The 27,776-nt window shown below is 42.0% G+C and overlaps 1 long non-coding RNA gene across 2 annotated transcripts; it reads right to left on the bottom strand.

The window, feature by feature from the left end:
* Nucleotides 1–22,556: 22,556 nt before the first annotated feature.
* LOC117537086 lies at nucleotides 22,557–27,501 on the bottom strand. 2 transcript variants are annotated; one of them, XR_004567672.1, is made up of 3 exons: nucleotides 27,432–27,501; nucleotides 25,006–25,106; nucleotides 22,557–24,668 (listed from the first exon to the last, which is right to left on the bottom strand). It is a non-coding gene; the product is annotated as an uncharacterized LOC117537086 (long non-coding RNA). The 2 variants fall into 2 exon arrangements; XR_004567671.1 differs by lacking the exon at nucleotides 27,432–27,501 and adding an exon at nucleotides 26,322–26,460.
* Nucleotides 27,502–27,776: the final 275 nt, after the last annotated feature.

Here is a 27,776-nt window from a genome sequence, read left to right as displayed (position 1 = left end):
TGAAAAATGCGCGCGGACGAAATGACGCACATTTCAAGGGTTTGGGGGGCCTCCCTCTAAAACAGGGGTGGGGAACCTCCGGCCCCCGGGCCGCATACGGCCCGCGAGACCATTTGGTATGGGTAATTTATAAACACACGCAAAAAAGAAAAAAATGAAAGAAATCTAGACCGCAAAAAAATTAAACAAGCGAGTGCCTGTTTTTCCTGGCCAAGGTCAGGGTCCTTGAACACAACACGAGCCTAACGTGTCATCACGTGGTATATGTCTCGTCTGACAGGGGTGTAGTTCTGACCGAGAGCACCAGAACTCCGCTCCGGCACTTCCAAAAATTGCAGTAGCCATAAGGAGCCGTACACATGCCGCAGTTTTTGCGTGTCTGTGTCTTTAGCTGAAAGCCCAGTCGCGATCTGTCATACTGATCATACAGTCAATAACTGTGTTGTTATTAGCATCTGGTTAGCTAGCTATGCTAACGAATATAAGAAGCTTTTTCTCCAACCAGTGAGGTAAAGGCACATCTTTATATGATCATTATTATAAATAAAAAAAAGAGAATAAAGTAAACGGGTATAAAATACAATATGACAGTAAAAAAAAGTTGTTATTAATAAACAAGAATACAGTTTGAAAGGAGAGTGATTTGTAAAATATCCATAAAGAAAAAGAAAATCTGCTTCCAGTTCTGTTTCAAATGGGTGTTGAGAGATGTATCCATAGAGCTCCTAATGTTGCTCTCAAAGTGCACCAGATTGATGCTTTTAACTTCAACATTTAAAAAAAAATCTTCCCGGGGGAGCATGCCCCCCGGTCCCCCCCCCCCCACTTAAATCATGTTCACATGGATAGGAAACTAAATACATTTGCACACATCTTGTGTCCATATCTTTCTGTTTTGGTGGTCATGCCACAACTGTGCACGTGCATGCAGATATCTGGATTAAGAGGTTGCTTTTTCTTTGCACAGCATGAAATGAATGGGCTGTGATTTTAGTTTTTTTAAGCAGAGGTCAATAATTTGCACGGCCCTCTGAGGATATTGTAAACATTGAAATGGCCCTTGAGAGGAAAAAGGTTCCCACCCCTGCTCTAGAACATAGAACATTTAGATTTTTGCAGGTGTTAGATGCTGTCTGGTGCATTCTCTAGACTGAATTATAAGATGAGCCACCACAATATTATATTGTACAATTTCAATTTTATTCTTCATTTCACTTGTTTGTTTGTTCTTTGTAGAGGAAACTTCTGTGTAGCAATGCAGTGGAGTCACCGACTCAGGAAGGAGACACGGGAAGAGTCGGAGCTTTGATGTCAAACCACTGTGATTTATTTGGAGTTTCTGGCCAGAGCATTCACATCACAAGTCACGGCAGTCCCGGTGAGACTGCACAGGTGGGTTGCCACGTCAATTCTGGAGAGCCTCTCTCTTGCCAGCCCATTTAACTGGTTCCACAGAGAGTCATCAACATGTTTTGATAAGATAGCTTTAGATAGTTTGGGCACACTAAGTTACCAGTTTCCGCCACTTATGGCCTTGGATATGTCATGCCCTGGAGTCCTCGGACAACAGAGAAGGAATTGTCCCAGTGTACCCACAATACAGACCATCTGTGATCCAGTATTGACCGGTCACAGAATGGGAACAATAACATTATTGGCTGAAGCAGCCTGTGTCCTTAAAGGAGGTAAACAGACGTCAAGGTTTGTCCTGTATGTCACATCTTGGCGTCTATGATCATTATTTCCCTAACATTCTTGTTAGTGTTTGCTTGCTTGCATGCCCTGCATAGCTATAAGAAATACTTAAGTTGTTGGTAAAGACACTTTCCATCTGATGAAGGCAAATGCCTTCCCAGATGTAAAAAAGTAGAAAACATTACATTCAGTTATAACTGCCAAAACAAACATTATTTACACTATTATGGCCCCTGTTAAAAATGTTTGTAATGTTATCTACTGTAAGTTGGTCGAACGAATGCCTCCTCATCCGGAAGCTGACCGAGCAGACCCGAGCAGCAGTCGAGAGGAGCCGAGCGCATCCGCGAAGCACACAAAATGGCGACGTCAGAGTTCCCGTTAGCCGGCAAATCTAAATCTCTTCGGTCAAAATAATTTCCCTTTAGCCCAATACCGCTTCAGTTGCGCCACTTATGTGACAGACAAGAATAGTCAATTCTAATATCTAACACTTAATGTGGAGAAAGAGATGTCCTGTGTGGGTTGATTGTGCGTTGATCTGTTGGTAATGCCTCGGGGTTCCGATGGGCATGTAAACAAATGCATAATGCTGAGCTATACTTTGTGGCCTCACCCAGTTGCATAGCGACACTTATTGTTTAGGTGTCTTTTAATAAGCAGGTAGTCCTATCATTAGCTAGAACTAGCTGGATCTGATCGATATGGACATAAACGCGAGTGAAGTCTAATCTGACGGGAGAGAGAGATCAGCTGCTGCTGACGAGTCGACACGCAGCTCTGCATGATCACATGCAGCGGTGAGCGGACAAAACACACACTTCAGGTTAGAATATCACACGTAGCTATTTTAATTACCTCTCAAACTACCGAAACTAGTTATAGATATGTTTAGTTTTACTGTCGGGTCACTCATTACTGGATCCGCGAGCTGCATGATACTGGCATAATAGATTGCCCGATCGGGCAACCAGCAAGTGAGGCTTCATTGCCCGAGCTAAATACTAGATGGCCCCGGGCCATCGGGCAGTCCTTAATGTCGAGCCCTGGGTGTGTGTGTGTGTGTGTGTGTGTGTGTGTGTGTGTGTGTGTGTGTGTGTGTGTGTGTGTGTGTGTGTGTGTGTGTGTAACTCAAGGCATATGCTCGAACTGGAGCTGCCTGGACGCTGCAGTCATGTTGCGCACTACCCGTGCTGAGTGTGCTGACTTTTCGTACAATGTCCCACTGTCTGGCTTCCTGCATAAAGTCAAGTGCTCGGCGCAGTTGTGGCGAAATGTCGCTCCTCTGTTTTCATTTAAACAGCTCCTTATATCCGTTAGCGCAGCTAGCTAGCACCAGATGCTAACAACAACAATGCACGTAAGGTCTCTCTCTCGCTCGCTCGGGCCACACATACACACACCCTCCCGGTCCTCCCAATAGCCAGTCGGTGCCTGCCGGTGAGCGTGGAAGTGTGGACACACACACACACACACACACACACACACACACACACACACACACACACACACACACACACACACACACACACACACACACACACACACACACACACACACACACACACATATATTACATTTTACAAATTAAAATTAGGACATCTCAGTCATTGAGCACCTCTCCCTCCAAGGAAATTAGGACTAATTACTCATGTATGTATGTGACGAAGGTAACTTCTTCACTGTTCACTGACTGCTCCGGGCCTTGTATATTGCACATGTCTTTTATTTTGAAAAGTGTTCCCCCTCCCGTTCTTTCTGTTACTCCTGATTATGTTCACCTGGTGCCCTGTGTTGTCTCCTCCCCCCCCCACCTGTGTCTAATTGCTCCCCCCCTCACCTGTGTCTAATTGCTGATTAGTGGGTGTGTATTTAGGCTCTGTGTTTCCTGTTTGGTGAAGCCTGGTAGTGTGGGTGAGATCCTTGTGGCTGGTGACTGTGTTCACCTGGGCAGCAATATTGAGGCTGTGTATCCTGTAGTGATGGCGAGATGAAGCCTTATGAAGCTTTGAAGCTTTCCAGCCTTCCAGCCAATTGGTTCGCAAAAGGCTTCATCTCATGAGGCTTCATCATGGGCTTCATCTGAACACAACCCCCCTGTTGGTCAAAGTGTGTAAAACAGGCAGATTGGACATCTCAACAGTGTGCTCTCTCATACCGAGTTCCCAATGAGTAAAGCCTTAATAACTCAAAACAACGAACATAAAATCATATTTTCATGTTAACAATATTGTATTTATTCCAGTTTAATGATTGTGATTGAAAAGCCTAAGGAGGCTGGTAAACATTGGAAAGAGGGATTTGTATTCCTTAATAATATTCGTAAACTTAACCATGTTGTAGCCTGAGAAATGCTAAACCATATCAAATAATACATTTATGAACTACATTATCTAATTTAGCTGTAGCTTTTATAAACAAACAAAAAAGACGTATTGTTCAGTCGTTGAACCAGGGACCCTGCGGTCGTGAGTCAACTGCTTTCCAGCTGAGCCACAGCCCACACACTGAATTCATCTGAAAACACTGCACGCTATTTATTCCTGTATTTATTCATTTATTTGTTCATTGATGTTTTTATTCCTACTTTTATTTATTTATACTTAAAACATGTTCCAACCTCTATATAAGAGAATCTGAGCTCTCTTAATTCCATCGTGTCACCGGCCCGGGTACAGGAGGGGTAATATGGTTTTTATTATACATCCATGGGTAATATGAGCGTTGTAGTTCAACCGATCTAAAGCACTTTCTGCTTCCAGCAAATCGGTTCACTAAAAGGTTCATCTGAGGCTTCATCATGGCACTCATGTACAGTAGGTGGCGGTATGCAACTAAAAGCTGTTTGAGATCCGCCATTAAAAAAGAGAAGAAGAAGAAGTTAAGTTCCCAGCTCTTTCTAATCTGGATCCATGTGGTATCTCGTCGCTACGGTTCTCTCTCTCTGTGTTCCCGATAAAGTGTGTGTGAGCTCCAGCTCTACTGATCCATCATCTGTGTGTTTGGATAAACCTCCGAATGGACTCAGTGTTCTTTTTTCTGGAGCGTTTACCTCGGACTATAGGAGCTAGCTTAGCATGCTAGCTGGAAACACGTTAGCAACACTAGTCACATTGAGAGTTTGACGGAGAGAGAAACGGTGTGTTTAACGGAGTTTGTAGGAAAAGGTGATCTAGTAAACATGAGTAAAGTCCAAATGCTGCTGTCGTTGAAGAAGCAGCGATTCACTGCTGCTGCTGAAGAGATATTTGCTCTGTTTGAAAAAACGATAGCAGAGCTCGAGGAGGAGCTGTCTCTTTCCAAAGAGGAGAACGAGAGACTCCAGAAACTACTGGACGCTGTTTTACAGCCTGAGCTTCGGATACACAGAGCAGGTCTGTTCCCTTTACTCTTCAGTAACACTTTATTATCACATTAATAACACTTTAGACCCTTTATTGGCACTTGCTGCAGGTAGTAGATCCTGAAGTAAAAGTACTGCATTCATATCTTATTTAAGTACAAGTATGTAAGTATTATTAGACAAATGTACTTTATTATAATAATTATAATATCCTCCTGGGACCCAGCCCATTGAAAATGTCCACTGTAGTCTGTTAATGTAGTCAGGGGAAATGGTTTGTATCGTCAGTTAGCTGAGATTATTCCCGTTAATCTGGTATAACACATTAATAGGTTCTTAAATATTAAAGGTCCCATGTCATGGCCATTTCCACTGATCATAATTCCATTGTTGAGGTCTACTAGAATAGATTTATACTGTGCAATTTTCAAAACTCACATTGGTTTCACATACAGCATCTCTGTAAAGTATGTGTATTCAGCAGTATTCACTCTCTCCACCAAACGGCTCGTTGCAGCTCTTGCCCCCCCCTCCCTGTGAGCCCAGTGTGCTCCGATTGGTCGGGACCAGTCTGGACGTTGTGAATCGCGCTGAGCTCCGTGGAGGTGTGATTTCCTTGTTTAGCGATACACAGCGAAACACAGCCAAACTCATCCTGAGCACACACAAAGTCACAGCCTAAGTAAAAACAATAAGTGTGGCTTGATATTGAGTAAGAAAAAGATTGATAAACGCTGTGAGAATGGGTCTGTAGAGAGAACGGGTCTGCAGGGAGAATGGGTCTGCAGAGAGAATGGGTCTGCAGAGAGAATGGGTCTGCAGAGAGAACGGGTCTGCAGAGAGAATGGGTCTGCAGAGAGAATGGGTCTGCAGAGAGAACGGGTCTGCAGAGAGAATGGGTCTGTAGAGAGAATGGGTCTGCAGAGAGAACGGGTCTGCAGAGAGAATGGGTCTGCAGAGAGAACGGGTCTGCAGAGAGAAAGGGTCTGCAGAGAGAATGGGTCAGCAGAGAGAATGGGTCTGTAGAGAGAATGGGTCTGTAGAGAGAACGGGTCTGCAGAGAGAACGGGTCTGCAGAGAGAACGGGTCTGTAGAGAGAACGGGTCTGCAGAGAGAATGGGTCTGCAGAGAGAATGGGTCTGTAGAGAGAATGGGTCTGCAGAGAGAATGGGTCTGCAGAGAGGAATGGGTCAGCAGAGAGAATGGGTCTGTAGAGAGAATGGGTCTGTAGAGAGAACGGGTCTGCAGAGAGAATGGGTCTGTAGAGAGAATGGGTCTGCAGAGAGAACGGGTCTGCAGAGAGAATGGGTCTGCAGAGAGAATGGGTCTGTAGAGAGAACGGGTCTGCAGAGAGAACGGGTCTGCAGAGAGAACGGGTCTGCAGAGAGAATGGGTCAGCAGAGAGAATGGGTCAGCAGAGAGAATGGGTCAGCAGAGAGAATGGGTCTGTAGAGAGAGAATTTCGCCGCAATCCCAACTGTCTGTTATCAGCCTGCAGCCAGGGAGGAGAGATCAGCAGAGCTGCCTGCACTGAGTGTGTGAGGAAGTCCGTGGATTGGTCAATTTGGTCAAGGACCAATCAGCGGGGGCTTAACGTAACGGCTCCGCGAACGTAACGGCTCCACGGATTGGTCCATTTCGTTCCGGGTACGGATGACATCATGCGTACCCGGAAGAATCAAATGGACAGTGACGTATCTCCAACGAGGCGTTTTGGGGAGGTATTTTCTGTGTTAGAGTTTTACTCGATACAGGGTGTACTTTGAGGGTTTTGACTCTGCACACCGTTTACATGCAGAAAAACCTTCATAACACACAAGGGGACGGGTAATAACCGGAAAAGCATGACATGTGACCTTTAAGATGCCCTGAGACACACACAAAAAAAGCACCCGCTTTGGGGCTTAACAGGTTAGGAACAGAGATTGAGAGGAGCATTTCAGCTGAAGGGCCACATATTCAAAAGAATCAAAGTTTCCATACGATGTCTTCCTGCATTGAAGGGAATCATTGAACAGAATAGCAACTCCACCCCCTTTCTTATGCATTCTTTCCTGACTCATAAAACTAAAGTTGGGAGGGGTTGATTCGATAAGAACAGCTGCACTGTTATTCTGTTCAATCCAAGTGTCCGTTAAAAACATAAAATCGAGATTGTGCTCAGTGATAAAATCATTGATTAAAAATGTTTTTCCTGCCAAAGACCTGACATTTAATAAAGCTAGTTTAAGTTTGTTAAACACACTATCAGTCAGGTTTTTTGTAACAAGCTGTGGCTGACATGGAATCAATGCTAAATTAGATAAACTCACACAAATGTTTGAGCACTTCCTGTTTCTAAGCTGATTCACCGCTCTTAATCTATTACCTATCAACACAGATATCGGCAAAGCTACTGGCAGGCAGGGCCTCGGCATGTCCTGGAAAGAGTTGAGAGTGCCATACGCCCTTGAGCCTGGACCCAGCAGTTAGAGTTTGCTGCGTTTTGTACACACACATCCTTATCAGGCTTCGGAGACCGCAGAGGCTGTCTTGAAGGGGGGGAGGTGGTTGACGTAGGCACGGTGATGAAGACGGGGGAGATGGTGCACTTCTCTGCTTCGATGATTGCGCTGGGCGTCGTTGAGGGGCGGGGGTAAAGGACATGCTGCCAACCCTGTGTGTCGCCTTCATGTGGTCATCAAACTCCAGGAGTGAGGGTGATAGGGTGAATGGAGAGTAGAGAGAGCTGGGGGATGAAGGAAGAGTATCCTCAAAGGTGATAGGGGGGGTGAAGGGCGGTGGAGACTCCTCCATGTGTCTCATAGGTCTCCCATAATCAAGACATTCCTCAGGCGGGTGCAGTGATACTTCTTCAAGGTTTTCTGCGCGATGTGTTGTGTCTTTCTCCTGTTTTGATTTCTCTTGCTGCTTGTCCTTGGCAGAGGGCACAGATTGATAACGCAGGCAGTTGAATATGTTAGAGATAAACAATTTCACTCCTGACTTGTTCAGGCAAACTCCATCTGCCTTGAAAAGATGTCTGCGATCCCAGAAAAAGTTACAATTGTCAATAAAATGAACAGAATGGTCAGTACAGGCCGTTGAAAGCCACGTGTTCTGTTCAAACAATTTGCTAAATCTCTCCACTCCTCTTTTGACTGGTGGTAGAGGGCCACTGATGAACACCTCCGCATGTAGAGAGCCGACAGTTTCCAACAAACATTTAAAGTCTTCTTTAGTTTTCAGAAAAATAGGAAAATCAGCATAAAAAAGTAAGCAGAGGCAAGAGCAAGCAGAAAAGCGTCTGCACTGTAAGAAAGCAGGAAGCATCTTTGGTAGCCATGCTGGTTAAGGGTGCATTGTATTCTGAATACATCTCCAATAGTGAGACCAGCAAAGCCCCCCCCCCCCCCCCACCCTCACACCTCCTCCTCCATACTTCACGGTGGGAGCCACTCATGCAGAAACCATCCGCTCACCTTCTCCGCGTCTCACAAAGACACGGAGGTTGGTACCAAAAATCTCTAAATTGGATCGATCAGACCAAAGTACAGATTTCCACTGTCTAATGTCCAATCGTTGTGTTTCTTGGCCCAAACAATCTTCTTCTTGTTGTTCATCCTCAGTAGTGGATCTTTGAAGCAATTGGACCACGAAGGCCTGATTCACGCAGTCTCCTCTGAACAGTGGAGGTTAAGATTGTCTGCTCCTTGAGCTCTGTGATCGTTTGTCTTTGAGTTGAGTTGTTCTTTCCATAATATGGATTACAACAGTCACATAGGGCTCTCCACTGTGCACTAACCCTACCTCTGCACAACACAACTGATGGTCTCAAACACATTAAGAAGGCAAGTCATTCCACAAATGGACTCTTGACAAGGCACATGTGTTCATTGAAAACCATTCCAGGTGACGACCTCATGAAGCTGACTGAGAGAAGCCAAGAGTGAGCAAAGCTGTCATCAAGGCAAAAGGGGTCTACTTTGAAGAATCTAAATAAAAATCATATTCTTGATTTTTTTAGCACTTTTTTGTTCACTAGATAATTCCATATGTTTTCTTTCATAGTTGTGATGTCTTCAGTATTAATCTACAAAGTAGAAACTAATTTAAATAAACGAAAATCATTGAATGAGAAGGTGTGTCCAAACTTCTGACTGGTACTGTATATAAAAAACACACATTTTAATATTTAGCAGGTTCCCTCATCTATAATCATTTATACAAGCGCAACTTTGAACATGTACAGCAGTGAAATGCAACATACAAAATAATCAAACATCATAAACTAAACACTGACAGGGAACATTTTACTGCACCATCATTACTGTTACATAAGAAGGTGTCGTAAAATGTTCTGATGATACTTGCATACTTTTACTTAAATAAGGTTTGAATGCAGGATTTTAATTTGTAACAGAATATTACCATTCTATAGGCGTAGTCTATCTGTGAACGATCCCAAATACAATGTATTGTTTACATTGCAGCTAGTGCTACGCCAGAAGTCATTTCTAACTGGAAGTGGAAAGGGGTTGGGCTACATAAGGTGAATTGAGACAACACAAATACACAATAGGTGGGACTAAGAAAGATAATATGAAAGTATAAAAACAAAGGCATTAATTAGGGCTGCAAAAAGTCTCCTATTGTAATGGTGATTCGATTTTTAAATGCTAACACTTAACAGTTTGTTCTGACTGTGTGTTTCCTGTTTCCTGCAGACGTCCAGCTGCTGGTGGTGGTTAAAGAAGAGCTTCTCCCTGACCAGCAGGAGTGGAGCACCAGTCTGGACCAGGAGGACCCAGAGTCCCCCCCATACATTAAGCAAGAACAGGAGGAACTCAGGATCAGTCAGGAGGGAGAGCAGCTTCAAGGGCTGGAGGAGGCTGATATCATTGAGTTCATCTTCACTCCTGACCCTGTGAAGAGTGAAGATGATGAAGAGAAACCTCAGTCCTCTCAGCCTCATCAAAGACAAACTGAACACATGGAAACAGAAGCTGATGGAGATGACTGTCGAGGACCAGAACCAGCCAGGAACACAGATCCAGAGAGCAGTTTACAACCAAAGACTGAGGACGACACTGGAGGCTGTTCTGAACCTGACACTGGAGACTCTTCTGAACCTGACACTGAAGACAGTGCGGATTGGAAGGAGACCAGAGAACCTGCGTCAGGCTCAAACTCACTGAAAAATAGACAAGAATCTGTCAGTGATTCACAACGTAGTGCTGTAAAGAAACCATTTGGCTGCTCTGTGTGTAAGAAAATGTTTACATATAGAAGCAATGTTCATCAACACATGACAGTCCACACAGGAGAGAAACCACACAGCTGCTTAGTCTGTAAGAAAGCTTTTTCACAGAATATACATTTGAAGGAACACATGAGAATCCACACAGGAGAGAAACCACACAACTGCTCAGTTTGTCAGATAGCTTTTTCACGTAGTGGAAGTTTAAAGGCACACATGAGAATCCACACAGGAGAGAAACCACACAGCTGCTCAGTCTGTAAGAAAGCTTTTTCAAATAATAGAAATTTAAAGGAACACATTAGAATCCACACTGGTGAGAAACCATTCAGCTGCTCAGTCTGTGAGATAGCTTTTTCACGGAGTGGAAGTTTAAAGGAACACATGAGAATCCACACAGGAGAGAAACCACACCGCTGCTCAGTCTGTAAGAAAACTTTTTCAAATAATATAGATTTAAAGAGACACATGAGAATCCACACAGGTGAGACACAATTCAGCTGCTCAGTCTGTAAGAAAGCTTTTTCTAATGATAGAAATGTAAAGGCACACATGAGAATCCATACAGGTGAGAAACCATTCAGCTGCTCAGTCTGTGAGATAGCTTTTTCACGGAGTGGAAGTTTAAAGGCACACATGAGAATCCACACAGGAGAGAAACCACACAGATGCTCAGTCTGTAAGAAAGCTTTTTCAAATAATAGAAATGTAAAGGAACACATGAGAGTCCACACAGGAGAGGAAATATACAGCTGCAATGTTTGTGACAAAAGATTTAAATGGCGTAGTCATTTCAAAAGACACAAGTGTGTTGGTCGTTGGTCCTCACAGCTTAATGAAATTCAAACTGAGGATAACGGAGAGGCAGAGTCTCCAATCAAGAGCTCAGCTGAACACATGGAAACAGAAGCTGATGGAGAGGACAATGAATAACTTGTATGACAGTTCACACATGCCATACCTATATAAAGTATATAAATATATATTTTTTTTCAAAATACCAAACAGATCCTGCATTTTAGCCATGCCTCATTTCGCTCTATTTGCTCTTTCCAGCCCTGTCTTTGCAGGAGCTGATTCTGTGACGTAGCTTTAATGCAAATTAGCTGCAGCTGACCACACCCCCCTGCAGGAGAGGGGAGCATGCTTTGAGATCAGCTGCTGGGCTGTCAGAAGAGGGGGAGAAAAAGAGATCTCCGTCCTCCGTGTTTTATTCTTATATGATTATATAGAGTCATTATTCATTTGTTTTTAAAGCTCAATAAATAACAAAGAAGACCTTTGACCGGCACTTTTCTAATTTTGTCTGGAAGATTTCAACTTTAACGGACATGTTGACCGGCGAACTGAAACTCTGCCGCACGGTCCCCTCGTTCCTTGGAAGAGGCGGAGAGGTGGGTGTTTGTCATCTGCTGGTGGACTAACTGGAGAGAATTACAGTGCTTGCCTCGACGGGGAGGGATTGCATTGAATTACAGCTGCAGCAGCAAACGCTTGCCTCGGGGAGGGAGAAAAAGAGCCACAGCGGAGAATAAACAGAAGGGCAACCATGCGCGGGAAGTCTTCTTCGCTGCTTTTGTGGCAGACTACAGAGCCACTTACAGGCCTGGCATATGTACTACAGCGTCTCCAGCGCTTTCGAGCGGCAATGGCCGGCCGTGGCCCAACCTCTCATTCCCCTGATAGGTGGAGAGTTGGCCATATAGGCGGAGCTCCTCTTTCCTGACGTCAGATAAATTAAAATCTGTATCGGTCTGTATCAGATCCGTTGCAGCCCCGTTTTTAGAGATTTGGGTATGGAGGAAAAGAGAGAGGGTTGTGTTTTTTGACACTTGGTGAGTTCCCTGGAACACCGGGACACATATTCATGTATAAAAGACGTACAAAAGTGCATTTTGCATGATAGGTCCCCTTTAAATGAACTCCATCTTTATTAACATAAGTAGACAATATGTTTAATGTTTTTGTCATACTGATTTTCTGATTTATACTTTAACCACTGACTGTTGATGAACCATTTTATTTTGGATTGAGGGCTCCAAGTTTACATATAGAGATACAGTGTTTTATACAGTATAAAGAATATGCAAAGTCCTCAAATTGAGGGATATCTTTTGTGTTTAGAGTAATGGCGTAAACTTGTGTAATATTTATTTCGTTTTTTTGCGTTATGCATAAGTCTTTTAACATTTATTATTTCTTAAAGTACTTTATTTTCAATTGTTTTGTATTGTTCTTGAGTGAATCAATATCTGTCCTATCCTATGTTTCACCCTTATTGCTGTTTCTGCTAAGACACCTGAGTTCCCTACGGTGTTAATATACAGTGGGGCAAAAAAGTATTTAGTCAGCCACCAATTGTGCAAGTTCTCCCACTTAAAAAGATGAGAGGCCTGTAATTTTCATCCTAGGTATACCTCAACTTTGAGAGACAACATGAGAAAGAAAAATCCAGAAAATCACATTGTCTGATTTTTAAAGAATTTATTTGCAAATTATGGTGGAAAATAAGTATTTGGTCAATAACAAAAGTTCATCTCAATACTTTGTTATATACCCTTTGTTGGCAATGACAGAGGTCAAACGTTTTCTGTAAGTCTTCACAAGGTTTTCACACACTGTTGCTGGTATGTTGGCCCATTCCTCCATGCAGATCTCCTCAGAGCAGTGATGTTTTGGGGCTGTCGCTGGGCAACACGGACTTTCAACTCCCTCCAAAGATTTTCTATGGGGTTGAGATCTGGAGACTGGCTAGGCCACTCCAGGACCTTGAAATGCTTCTTACGAAGCCACTCCTTCGTTGCCCGGGCGGTGTGTTTGGGATCATTGTCATGCTGAAAGACCCAGCCACGTTTCATCTTCAATGCCCTTGCTGATTGAAGGAGGTTGTCACTCAAAATCTCACGATACATGGCCCCATTCATTCTTTCCTTTACACCAGGGGTATTCAACTAAAATTCATCGAGGTCCAGTTATAGAAAATCTCCCCATGCAAAGGTCCGGAACATCAAAATGTCTAAGTTGCTTTATGAATTAGTGTGATATATATTGAAGTAGCCTGCAGCTGTATCAACGTCTGCATGTAATCAACAACTGACTGCCAAATAAAGAAAGTACAATTAATAAACAACAATATGTATTGTCAATGAACATTGAACTCTACAGATATACAGTAAATACTGTGGATATGTGTAATGTTCCTCTCGGGCTGCATTTAAAAATAAAATAGAGAAAATAAATAAAATAGCTTTTGAAAATATGTGCATCTTAAAAGTGCTTAATTTTAGATAAATAAAATAAAGTGTAGCAGCAGCTTGAGTTTCCCTTTTTCTTTGTTAACCGTTTCACATCATGACTTAACAGTTTCAGACGATTATAGAACAATATCAGTCTTTACACATAACAATTTAACAGTTATAAAGTTTCTCTTTCTTTCCCTCTTATATTGCAGTCCCTCACTCACTTTGTTTTTAATTCAGTGCGAGAATTGAGCTGGAGCTTGTCCTGCCAGGAGTTTAGATCTGGGCTGAATGGTGTCAGGGCCATTCTCATACACACATGCAGGTGCTCATTGGTGAGCCTCGGTTAGCCTGCCCTGGAACGATATTTAGTTTTAATTTTGATCCTGGTCGACTGATCATATTGGGCTCTGAGACTGCTTATTTGTTGTGACCTCAGTTCTGACTTGAGAGGGAATGTTTGGTCAAACACTTTGTGTTTTGTCTCATAGTGGCGTTTTGGCTCTTTTAATGAGCGCCACGGTCTCTGAACAAATGAGACACACTGGCTCTGTGCTCCCAGTGGGCAGGATGAACATGAATGAGTCCGTCCACTCAGGGTTCTCACTGTCCACTTTCCTCTTCTTGGAGAGCGCCATGTGTAATGATTTGTCTCTCCCTGCCGCTAACATGCCTGTTCACTCTCCTCTCCGCTTCTCCCCCTGTATCGCTAATTATTGTCTTCACTTACTTTCCTCTCCGCTTCTCTCTGCCGCTCTCTCGTCTCTTCTTCTGTGTTTCTCTCCCTGTATCGCTCACCCGTCTCTTTCGCCCCCTGTTGGCAGCGGTTAAAATAGAATCGGCCCGTCAAAATTGAAATCCCCTATTAATGTATTGATTATAGGTCCGGGTCCGTATAGGTCGGCGTCTGGGTCCGGATCCGGACCGCGGTCCGCCTGTTGCCGACCCCTGCTTTACACGGATCAGTCGTCCTGGTCCCTTTGCAGAAAAACAGCCCCAAAGCATGATGTTTCCACCCCCATGTTTCACAGTAGGTATGCTGTTCTTTGGATGCAACTCAGCATTCTTTCTCCTCCAAACACGTCTAGTTGAGTTTTTACCAAAAAGTTCTATTTTGGTTTCATCTGACCATATGACATTCTCCCAATCCTCTTCTGGATCATCTAAATGCTCTCTAGCAAACTTCAGACGGGCCTGGACATGTACTGGCTTAAGCAGGGGGACACGTCTGGCACTGCAGTATTTGAGTCCCTGGCGGCGTAGTATGTTACTGTTGGTAGCCTTTGTTACTTTGGTCCCAGCTCTCTGCAGGTCATTGACTAGGTCCCCCGTGTGGTTCTGGGATTTTTGCTCACCGTTCTTGTGATCATTTTGACCCCACGGGGTGAGATCTTGCATAGAGCCCCAGATCGAGGGAGATTATCAGTGGTCTTGTATGTCTTCCATTTTCTAATAATTGCTCCCACAGTTGATTTCTTCACACCAAGCTGCTTACCTATTGCAGATTCAGTCTTCCCAGCCTGGTGCAGGTCTACAATTGTGTTTCTGGTGTCCTTTGACAGCTCTTTGGTCTTGGCCATAGTGGAGTTTGGAGTGTGACTGTTTGAGGTTGTGGACAGGTGTCTTTTATACTGATAACGAGTTCAAACAGGTGCCATTAATACAGTTAACAAGTGGAGGACAGAGGAGGCTCTTAAAGAAGAAGTTACAGGTCTGTGAGAGCCAAACGTTTGTTTGTAGGTGACCAAATACTTAGTTTACCGAGGAATTTAACAATTAATTCATTAAAAATCCTACAATGTGATTTCCTGGATTCTTTCCCCCCATTCTGTCTCTCATAGTTGAAGTGTACCTAGGATGAAAATTACAGGCCTCTCTCATCTTTTTAAGTGGGAGAACTTGCACAATTGGTGGCTGACTAAATACTTTTTTTGCCCCACTGTATAGGATGATTTGATGTATGGTTCTTTATTTCTAAATGTTTTGTATCATTGCTATCCTGTTAATGAGCCCTGTTTTACATAAATGTACCTGTTATCTGATTGTTTTTGCTTCTGTAACTGTAAGGGAATACATTTGCCTATTTTGTATCCTGATGACCTAATGCCGTTAAATGTAATACGTTACTCCCTAAGCCTGTTTTCACCCACCTGCAACCAATTCGATAACAATCACAAATGTTCATTTCTTTGACCCCTTGACTCAACTATTTCTTGTTTAATACATCTCCTCAGGACCAAGTTCCCGTGTCCTGCCTTTCACCTGCTGATCACCCACTGCTCTTTTAATCAAATCGAATCAAGTTTTATTTATATAGCACATTTATAAACGATTTTTGGTCGAGCCAAAGTGCTGTACATATAATAAAAATAGCCTACAGTAGAGACACTTTACAGCTAATACAACAGCACAGATTGTTCAGAATATCAGTATGAGAAAAACGTGCAAGGAAAAACTTCCAGAGAAAACCCACAGTTTAAAGGGAACATGGGAGAAACCTCAGGGAGAGCAACAGAGGAGGGATCCCTCTCCCAGGACGCACAGACGTGCAATAGATGCCGTGTGTAAATCAAAGAGATAATACATTTTACAGCATATAGACCGAATGTTAGGAAATGCATGTGTCTGTAATAAGAAGATGAATCCACGAGGATGTCAGCTACAATCCTGTGGAAGCCATCAGGGAAGCAGCATGACGAGACCCAAGGCAGGACCGCAGAGACAGGTTCAGCCACGACCCGAAGTCCACGACTTAATTCAGAACTCAGGATAGAGGATCCAAGACACAGGACTACAGCAAGAGGATCAGCCTCGACTCTGGATCCCGGCGTAGATATAGATACAAAACAAGAACAAAGATTTGGCTGGGTTAATCGGAACAAGAGAATACACAGACACAGACAGAGAGGGAGAAGGTCATTGGATAAAAGTTATTCTTGATAACCCTCTAGAAAGATCTCATGAACTTCCCCACTCAATCTATCAAGACCCGAGCAGTTCTATAGATATAGGATAAGAACCAGAGATAGGGAGCACAATAACCTATCTCTTCGTCAGATGCACTCCCCGCTTATCTAAGCGACTCTGTACCCCGTTACCGTTATTTAAGGTGGACTGACCTTTACAAATGACCAGCTAGTCTTAGTGTCTTAATGCAAACGTTTTGTAAAGTGATGCTAGACCAAAAACGTGTTGTTGGGTTGTGTGCTCTCTGCAGGACGGTGTCTGTACTCAAAGATTGTTTATGAAATGAGAGCTTCACTCTGTTTTTGGTGTCTAAACGACGCCAACAGAGCGATACGTCTTCTTTCCAGCAGATGGCATACATGTTACATCATTCAGTTCAACTGTCATCCACATATTAATGATTCAAAACAGCAATATGTAAGATATGGCTAGTAATTGATTATTTCAACAGAATGTGAAGAGGTTACAGTCTTGAGGTCATGTCCAATATGTTTATGTTTTGTTTGATTAAATCTACTGAAATGAGCATTCAATGATTACATTATTCTTAATTACTGTCATTACATCATGGGTTTGCATTGCAATATTAGAACTCATAAAACCCAACTTTATTTCTTCTAAGTTGTGGGTGTTCATTGTTTAGAAGTCCGCTGTGTTTCATCCAAGCTTCCACTTCGTGCTCCGATGATGCTGAAAGTATCTGTTGTATGCTTTACCTGCTCCAGTAACACAAGTATAATTCACTGGACAGAGACAAGAGATAGTGGATGGATCCAGAGGAGAACCAGAAGATAGTCCGTATAGAGCCTTCAGGTTCTGAAAATGATCAGGGATAGAGCGAGAAAGAAACTCCAAAAAGCCTGAATAGAGCTAGAAGATAGCCAGCACAAAGCCAAGAAAGACCCAAAGACAGGAAGGAGCCAGAAGAGTTTATATTTTTTAATATTCAAGCTCTTCTCTTAAGATATTAGAACTTCCTATCTCAACATGTATACTTTTATTCCATTTTAAAAAAAACAATTTTTTTTGCTGCCAGTTGTTGAGATTGTTTCACAGCTTTATTTTAAATATTTAGACTTTTTTCTTTGCATATAGATTACATAGGATGAACGGCACGATCCACTCTGCTGGATTCTGCTCTAAATGAATGCAAACATCTGGCTGTATCCAAACTCCTGCAGTTGTATTGTTCTGGATTCAGAGTGAAGTGTATTAGATGTTCTGCACTGTTATTGTTATATATTTAATATAAAGTGAAATACCCATAAAGTCAGAAAAGAAAAGTGACTCACTTGAAAAGGTTCTGAACCAGTGAGAGTTCTTCATTTGCACATAAACATGGTAAAATATTTAAAGCTGTGACCAGATGGCGTCGCCCGCTGCACACATTTAACGCTCTGCATTTTATTGATTTATTTAGCCTTTTATACCACACTGCAAGTCTGACATTTATTAACGAGACGACTGGAAGATACACTGCAGATTTAAACACTTATAAACACAGCTCAAGTCTTTCACAGCCAGAAATATCTCTCTGTGTCACCTTGTTTATTATCTTGCCTTTTTTCACAGCTAGAAATATTCAAGCAGAAAAATCAGTGCCTGTTTAATCAAAGGGAAAGCAATCATCTAGGACAACATTTGTGAAGCGGATAAGATCAACTCAGCGTACAAGACACATAAATCCTGTGATGTTTGTTCATAATCCAGGCTCTATGTTCACATAGAGAAGGATATCACAGTGTTTTGGGACCTATGTCGGTTAAAAGCCAGCGGAAGGGTGTATTAGTCTGGGAAATAACTCATAATAAAGTTGTACATTAACAAGAAAGAAACTGTGATAGTGTTTGAAGCTTGTTCTCCCCCAGCTCTCCTACGTGATGTCCGGCTGGCGTTACTTCGTCTGCCCGGTGGAGTTCAACAGCGACTCCAACCGGTTCCAGGTGGACTGCGAGCCGTTGGAGCTTTTTCAGCTGCAGGACTACACCATGCCCTCCGTCCTGGAGTCCTTCACCGGGTGGGTAAGACTCTCCTGACCTTCATCTGTCTTTCCTGTTTTCTGGCATCACAAGTCATATAAACATGAATGTAACTATGAAACAATAAAATCACTATATTGCAAATCCAGTATGCCAAAAAACAAGAGGGATCCATAATATTTGTAGAATCATGTATTTGTGTCGCAACCTTTCAAACACTTTAATTGTGTCATCTATGTTATTTAGTTTTCATCCTGTGTTACTCATTAAGTAAAGTTAAAATATATCTAAATGCTGTTTCTAGAGTACACATTAACAGAACCTAAGTCCCGTTTAACACCAGGTTTGTATCATATGTTTCAACCTCATCATATTTTTCTCAGCCAGGTTTGATTCTGATACTAAAAGCCTGGGGATGCAAGTCCTATTTTAGCCAAACAACTAGTAACTAGTTTAGTTTGACTGAACTGCTGGTCACTGTTTCAGTCTGACACATGTTCCTTGTCTCCGCAGACCACGGTGCGTCTGTATCTGTTCCAGATCCGCAGCATCGCTCTCTCCTCCTTCGCCTCCATCATGGGACCCTTCGGAGGATTCTTCGCCAGCGGCTTCAAGAGAGCCTTCAAGATCAAAGTAGGGATTTCTGACACGTTTGTTTACTTCAAAACAATCCAACCATCCCTTTTAATGTCTGTAGGGTGCCTTTGAGACTTCATGATTACTGAAAACAAAGATTTTAAATGTAACTTCATATTGAGTTCACGATGTAGATCAGGCTGTAAAAATGCTATGCAGTCAAGCTCCAGCACTTTTTATAAACAAACTCAAAGCAGATAAAGCACGTGGTTCCAGCTTGAACCCTCAGAAAAGGAGTCCTCAAGTTTAACATGTTCATATTTTTTGTTTCAAATATTTTCATTGAGAAGAAGCATACAAGTGTTAGCAATGGTACAGACTTCTTTTCAACATAGAAGACAAACAGAACAGCCAACAAGAGATAACAAAGACAGAACATAGCATGACAGCAATACTATACTTAATGACATACATAGTCATACTGTGAAAGAACATACAAAATAGTTTATATAATACAAATAAATAAATACACGTATTTATTCTTCTACCGCCCATCAATTTATTTGGGATCGATGGAGAGATTTGACGGTTCTAATCTTAGTAATTTCCCTCCCTAATTATCTCCCCTCTCCTCTCAGGGGCCCGGACCCCAGCAAGGTGATCCAGCAGCTCCTGGCGCTGCGCATCGACCAGCAGCTCCACATCTTCAACTCCCTGAAGGCTCACCTGACGGAGAAGGGTTTCCTGCCGGCGCTGGAGGACGTCATGGCCTAGAGCCCCTCACCCACTGTGGCTCACCCTGAGAGGGAGGAGAGAGAGGAGGGCAGCACCCCGAGGACCCCCTGCTGACCCGGGACACTGGCAGTGATTTGTGTGTGAGCGAAAAACACATCAGAGAAAAACGACAAAAAACATCAGCTTTTGTTCATTCCACATCATTTGGTTTGGGAGTCCAGTGTTTGTGAGTTACTGTACTGTTACACATTTCTGTTATAGACTACTTGTATTACCACTGTTGGTCAGATAGACATTTCTACCTGGATATCCTCTATATACCTATTAATGTGTGTTTTTCAGTTTGAATGCACTGCTCTCAACACTCGCTGTACTGTATTGTTACCCCCCCCCCCTCCTCCACATATTTCAATTTCTGTTTATACATGGATGTTTTTTACATTTGTTCTATTATATCTAAATGTCGTGTTTTATTCAGACTGAATTCACCTTGCCATTCGCCACGTGCATTTATATGTGAGTTGGGTTTGTTTTTCCTGTGTTTTCGGCAGGCCCGGTTCCAGAACAAAATGACTCAGGGTGCATCTGAGATTAGAGAGGGTGCAGTGGTAAAGTACTATTTTTATAAGTGGGTCAAGTTTAAGAAGGGTAGAAGGAAGATTTTTTTTTTAAATATTGAAGTTAAAAGCATCAATCTGGTGCACTTTGAGAGCAACATTAAGAGATCTATGGATACATCTCAACACCCATTTGAAACAACTGTAAACAGATTTACTTTTTCTTTATGGATATTTTACAAATCACTCCCCTTTTAAGACCGAAATGTCTACAGGCATGGCATCTTTTTTACAGGAATATTCCAGCCAATCTCTGTTTTGAAACCATGAGCAGCAAAATGAGCGCCTTACCCCACTGTACAGGCGAGTTGGGTACTTTCTTAAATATATCTGGACAGGCTCTGTTTTGCCGAGGTCCTCTGGCACTTGCGGGCCGCCGAGGGGTGGCGGTGTTTGGGGCAACAAAGACGGCTGCGGCTGGCGAGGCGGGCGGGAGGACGGTAGTGTCCACGACAGTGGCCGCGGGTAACGTAATGTCCCCATGATCTGAACTGTTATTACCTGCAGTAGATGCAGTGTTAAGGGCTGGTTGTTTTAACCATTTTCTGATGTCCATCATTGACTGCTGTGTAAGCACCTTGCAGATGACGAACGCGCAGCGGCACATGTCACGCGCACCTGACATTATAACGTTACTTACCGTTTAAATTGACCAAATAAATGCAGCAGACAATGTTATTTAACCACAATTTATTTTATTTCAACTATCTTCTTCTTCTTATTATTACTACTACTATTATTATTATTATTGTTATTATGTAATATTTTTCACTTTTGATTTTTTTTTTTTTCACTTTTAATTTTTCAAATGAGGGTGCATAACGACTCAACTGAGGGTGCAATGCACCCTTATGCACCCCCGTAGAACCGGGCCTGGTTTTCGGTGCCATTCATCATTTCATAAAAGAGCCATTGACATAATTTCATCATGTATTAACACAAAATAATGTCCAGAGAAGAATAGCTAAGTTACCCTGAGGCGTTTGACAGGATCAGTTACAGATACAATCCTCCATACAAGAATAGTGTTTTATTTTGAAGGCCAGTGCAACTGCACCCTCTCAGAATAAATGTCAATCATTTGCAGAAAAGCTCTCAGAATACAATCATGATTTTGTTGAATTGGCTTATTCTCTGTGACATAGTTTTAATCTCTGACAAAGAGCTGTTTTACCACATGTTTTGTAAGGTGGTGGGATTGTTGCATCTGTTTGTTACATTGGTAGAAACAATAATGGTTTCTACAATGCCAATATCTGCTTCTTTGTGTTGTAATGTTAGCAGCTTCAGGGCAGAAATACAGATTATATACAGCATGTGTTTATCACTGTGCCAGATGTGACCTGATGGCCAATTCAAGATGTTTTTCAGAAAGGACCCTTTGCTATTTATACCAGTGGCAAATGTTGGCTTCATTTGGTGGTTCAAATATAAAAGAGTCTCTAATGTTGAGTTCATTTTGTTTTGTTTTCTTAAGGGGAAGCGCCCCAGGAAAACATTTCCGTATGATGTCCGTATGACTTTTTGTTGATATTGATAAAGACAGGTAAAGCAGTCATATGTCTCACAGGCTCCACCCTCTACTGTACTCTTTGGGTACTTCCCCTTGATCCTATCATGCAACTGTGCGCTCTGCAGGCAGAAGATGAAGACGTCATTCTGCGGTCCATTGAGGGGATTACAGTGGGACTTTATGTTGTCAATTCCACCATGAGACCAGAGGACAGATGAGAGCAGAGGACAGATGAGACCAGAGGACAGATGAGACCAGAGGACAGATGAGAGCAGAGGACAGATGAGACCAGAGGACAGATGAGACCAGAGGACAGATGAGACCAGAGGACAGATGAGAGCAGAGGACAGATGAGACCAGAGGACAGATGAGACCAGAGGACAGATGAGACCAGAGGACAGATGAGACCAGAGGACAGATTGTCCTGGAAGGCCAACAGGTACTAACTGATGAGGACAACATTGCATTAGCTGCTACCATGCAGTTTGGACTAATGTATGCAATAAACCTGAACTACCCCCCTAAACTGAAGTGCACGTTCGAAGTGCTCCAGAAAATGTTAATGGAGCTAGACGGCAACATGCTCTCCAAGAAAGCACAAGCGTTTAAAAACAAGCTATTTGAGTGAGCTGTTGCCATGGACCATTGTGCACTTTTACAGCATTCATACTGGACTTTCATCGATACAACTGTCTTGCACTTCCTTTGCTCATGCTTTGTGCTGTATTGATTTGCATGTTTAAAAAATGTGTGTTTTTCCATGTGTTTCAGAATGTACCACTTGCATCAAAGTGCGATGTCAGATTTGCAGAATTGTCTTGATCTAATTGCGCTACTTCAAAATGTCAGTTCTTGTTTTTATTTGTAATACTTTCTTTAGTGCATATGTGGTGAGAAACCAGGCCATTATTATACTTTCATGTGTTTTTCCAAAGCAATGCCATTTCTTTCTTGTATTAAAGTGCCCTTTCATATTAGCAGGTTACTATTTCAATAATGGATTTGCAAGAACATTTCATTTTTTCGGCGTTGACATTTTCTGTTAATTGTTTACATGAATGAGTTACAAAAATAAGCCTTTCTTTGCCATCTGGCCCAATACACCTTTATTTAGGTCGGGAGAATAGTTTCCTTTAAGCTTCTTTGCTGTGTTCGAACACAATAATGTATATGTACATGCATCACAAACATTTTCTATTTATTCTATTTCTTTATTTTCAATGTATTTGTTAATTCTCCTACACTGAAAAAAAGGCTGTTGGATTCACATGATTTTAATATGGAAACCGGTTGCACACATTAAAAACATGTGAACTTAAAACTATTCCATTATGTTAAAGACACACAACTATGTTATGTCAAAGAAACAGTAAATTGTTATGTTCATTTGAATATAGGTATATTCATTTACCCTATGTTTAACCAACATGACTTTTTAATGTTCATTTTAGGCTTTTAATATGCTCAGTATATTTCATTTGTACCTGTTAAAGCCACATTAATGTTTTGTTTAAATTACATGCTATAGTTTTCTGTTTAATCTACCTAGTGCTCAAGGGGTACATAAGATTATTGATTTTATGTAATTAGAGGCATTTCGTACATTCTTCTACAGGATCCATCCTAATCTCTTATATCTACAGCATTTATCACAACATTTTAAAACAAATAGTCAATAAAGACAAACACATTTCTTTGAACAACATTCATGCATTTTTCTCAAAAAATAAAACAATATTAACAACCACCACACATCCAGATGAGCTTTTGGTTTTTCCATCATGCAGCCTAAAGTATGCCAGGAGAATTAACAAATACATTGAAAATAAAGAAATACAATAAATAGAAAATGTTTGTGATGTATATATACATTATTGTGTTAGAACACAGCAAGGAAGCTTAAAGGAAACTATTCTCCCGACTAGGATAAAGGTTTATTCGGCCAAATGGCCAAAAAATGCTTATTTTTGTAACTCATTAACAAAAAACGCCAAAGCCTAGCCGAAAAAAATAAAAATAAAATACAGGCTTCTTACCTAACTCCTACCAGAAAAACAGGAGAAAAAGGGGTTCAAACGAAAAGGGTTTCTCACTCCTAAACAAAACAAAGCGTGTCCTCAAGACAGGTTACATTATAGCTTAGCTTTACAATAATACAAAAATGTACAACACAGAACAACAGATCAGATCTTTTACCACAGACACAGAGTTGGGAGTAGGAGAGGTCGGTGAGAGGGCAGATGGACTACATGGCTGCAGCTGAAATACTCCTGTATCTTCAGGTGGACCAATCAGCAATGGTCCATGGCAACAGCTCACTCAAATGCACGTTGAAAAACGCTTGTGCTTTCTTGGAGAGCATGTTGCCGTCTAGCTCCATTACATTTTTTTGGAGCACTTCCAACGTGCAATTTAGTTTAGGGGGGTAGTTCAGGTTCATGGCATACATGAGTCCAAACTGCATGGTAGCAGCTAATGCAATGTTGTCCACATCGGTTAGTACCTGTTGGCCTTCCAGGACAATCTGTCATCTGGTCTCATCTGTCCTCTGCTCTCATCTGTCCTCTGCTCTCATCTGTCCTCTGGTCTCCTCTGTCCTCTGGTCTCCTCTGTCCTCCTCTGTCCTCTGGTCTCCTCTGTCCTCTGGTCTCCTCTGTCCTCTGGTCTCCTCTGTCCTCTGGTCTCATGGTGGAATTGTGTTTGACAACATAAAGGCCCACTATAATCCCCTGAATGGACCGCAGAATGACGTCTTCATCTTCTGCCTGCAGAGCACAGTCACAAAAGGAACAGAGTGAGATCTAACAAATCAATACATATACCCATTACTAAGGCCCTGTGTTTAACAAGTACATTTGGTCAGATTTCAGTACTTTTAAGCCTCCTTGTTATCTGATATACTCCTGTCTGACCTGATAAAAAATGTTTCACTTCCTGTATCCGTTTTAAATTAAAAGCCCTCTAGCTTTTCAGTGTAGTCTGGCTATTAAACAAAAAACAGGGATGTTCACACACTAGGCTTTTTACTATGTGGTGTTTCAATAAATACATATTTTAAAGTCCAACAAAAAAATCAAAAGGTCAAATATTACTTCTACTGACCACAAACTCTCTCAGCACTTCTGGGTCCTCATTGGGGTATACACACAGAGGTGCACACACAGCCCCTTGAGAAGACATTCCCGCCCTAAATCGACATCAACCTAAGTGAAAGGGAATAAGAAAAGAAAGAATCTGTTTTGCTCAATGAAATGTGTACACTATTGACTCGATGTATAATTTCTAGGGCCGGGACTTTAACGCGTTAATTAAGATTAATTAATTACACAACAATTAACGCGTTAAAAAAATTAACGCATTTTAATCGCACTTATTTTTGCACCGCGGAACGTTTCTCACTGGATGAGTTTCAGGCGTACCGATTATACTGGAGCACCAACTAACGTTCATGACTTCAGACAACAACAAACCACAGTGAACAACAGTGGGAAATGTTGTTTTAAAAAACGGACGGATGGAAGCGTTGATAAGAGCACGGTTGTGTGCAAATTATGCAAAAAGGAATTCGCATATCACCGCAGCACATCAAGCCTCAAGTATCACCTCAATGCAAAACATATAGCAGCTAGCGTGGACGTTAGCCTCTTTTATCGCGTTCACACCAAAAAGAGCCGGTACTAAAATTAGTTCATGAGAACCTTTTTACCCCCACGAAAGTCCCTGCTAGAGAGCAGAGAGCTGCTAGAGAGCAGGGACTTTCGTACGGCTCTCTTGTGAGAAAAGAGCTATATTTCTGATTGGCTGGGCGGATTGCAAACCACGCCCCGTAAAACTCCCAAAAAGTTTTGTGAAGCCGCCATTTTATTATCCTCGCATTAGCATTATTAGCATTAGCCCAGCGCAGAAACGCAGAGAGACTAACTTATGGCAACACAAAATAAAACATGGGAGCGGTGGAGATGAGGAGGTGTCGGCGTTCTGGCGATTTACTCGGAAGGCTGCTGGGACTCCCAGCAGCTTCTACTGAAGCCTTCCCCAACTCCGGGGACTTCCGGCCGGGGACTTTGGGCGGCAGTATACGCCGTGAAGTGGTTTGCGGCCTGCCAGTAAACCCAAAGCAGAAGAAGAAGAAGTGACGTCAGCGGCTTAATTTGACTAATCCACCCCCAGGTTCAAAGAGTTCTCATGAACTAAGTTCTCATGAACCTTTGTGGGAAAAGTACTGCGGTGTGAATGCGCCTAATGGTATACTAAAATCCATGTGAAAAAAATTGCTTCTCACTGTTCTTAGGTCAAATATTTATATGTGATTAAAAATGCGATTAATTTCGATTAATTAATTACAAAGCCTCTAATTAATTAGATTAATTTTTTTAATCGAGTCCCGGCCCTAATATTTCCTTAAAATGAATTCTGACTTGAGTCATGTTTGACATAATACAGTTCAGACGCTGGCCTATCTGTCCTCCTCTCTTCTCAAAAACCTTCAGAAGTTTGTCAGACAGCACATCCAGCTGAGAGAGAACTCTTGATTGGAGGGGCAGGGTTGTTATGCGCTTAAACTCCGCATTTATCAAAGAAAACTAAATATCACAGTCATAAAAATCATGAAATCATTTCATTTTCTAATGATGTTATAATAATAATAATAATAATAACTTGGATTTCTATAGCGCCTTTCATAATACACAAGGTCGCTTTACAAGGAAGAACAGGAGTATAAACAAACATAACATAACAAAAGGCAGTCAGACAAAACAACAAATAGATTTGGGGCCGAAGTCCTTGGCAGACAGATGGGACTTGAGGGCCCTTTTGAAGGCGTCAAGTGTGGGGATGTTGTGGATCTCCGCAGGGAGAGCGTTCCAGAGAGTGGGGGCTGCCATACTGAAGGCTCTATCCCCGAAGGTTCACAGGTTGGTGCAGGGTTATGATTGTAGTTGTGTGCTAAATGTATTTACAAAATCACATACCAGGCATATTTTGCCTCAAAACGATGCAGAGAAACTAGTCCATGCATTTGTTACTTCAAGGCTAGCTTATTGTAGCTCTTTATTATCAGGGTGTACCAACAAGTCAGTGAAGTTGTTTCAGCTAATTCAACATGTATTGACCAGAGCACGGAGAAGGGACCACATGACTCCTGTGTTGGCTCCATAGTGAGAATAACTTTTTATATCAAGTACGAACAACCAGGTTAGACTACATTACATTTACATTTTTTTCCAAAGCGACTTAAAGTAAGTATTACTGTAATATAAGACTACAAGAAACACCCTTATAGCCATTTCAACAAACAAAACATGATCATTTTTGTGAAGGAGGCTTTATCGCAGAATGTTTGGCTTTTGCCAACTGAATAACTTTTGCCTAATAAATCAGAACATGTGTATATCCCTGCAATGTTTGCAGTATGTAAATGTTATGAATACATATTCAGAAATTGTCAAACTAATACCAGTTTTCAATTAGTGAAAGATCAAGTTTAAGTTAGTCAAGTAAATCACACAAAACATTTGAATACTCACCATTTACTACAGAGCCTTTGGAACAATGTTCAAAGCAAGGCTGAGGTCAATCTTCTCCACACCAATGACCTATCACAGAAAAACATATTGGAAATTATTTCATTATTCACACACAAATAAAACAAAACTGTTCTGCTCCTTAAAGAAGACATTTACCATTTAATTATGTACCTTTAGGTTAATATGAACCGACTTCGGCCGAGATGGGCGCCTCCAGTGTAAAAAGCTACAGTAGCCTACACTAATGCAATGAGTACAACTTTGTACGGAGCACACATCAGCGTTGCGAGCTCATTTCCATTGGTTTCAATGGAGACATGCACTGCAGCAGCGCGCACTAGTGAT

Source organism: Gymnodraco acuticeps, unplaced genomic scaffold, assembly GCF_902827175.1.
Source record: "Gymnodraco acuticeps unplaced genomic scaffold, fGymAcu1.1, whole genome shotgun sequence".
Taxonomy (NCBI): domain Eukaryota; kingdom Metazoa; phylum Chordata; class Actinopteri; order Perciformes; family Bathydraconidae; genus Gymnodraco; species Gymnodraco acuticeps.
The sequence above is the reverse complement of the archived record's forward strand: the minus strand, read 5'-3'. Positions and strand labels throughout refer to the sequence as shown.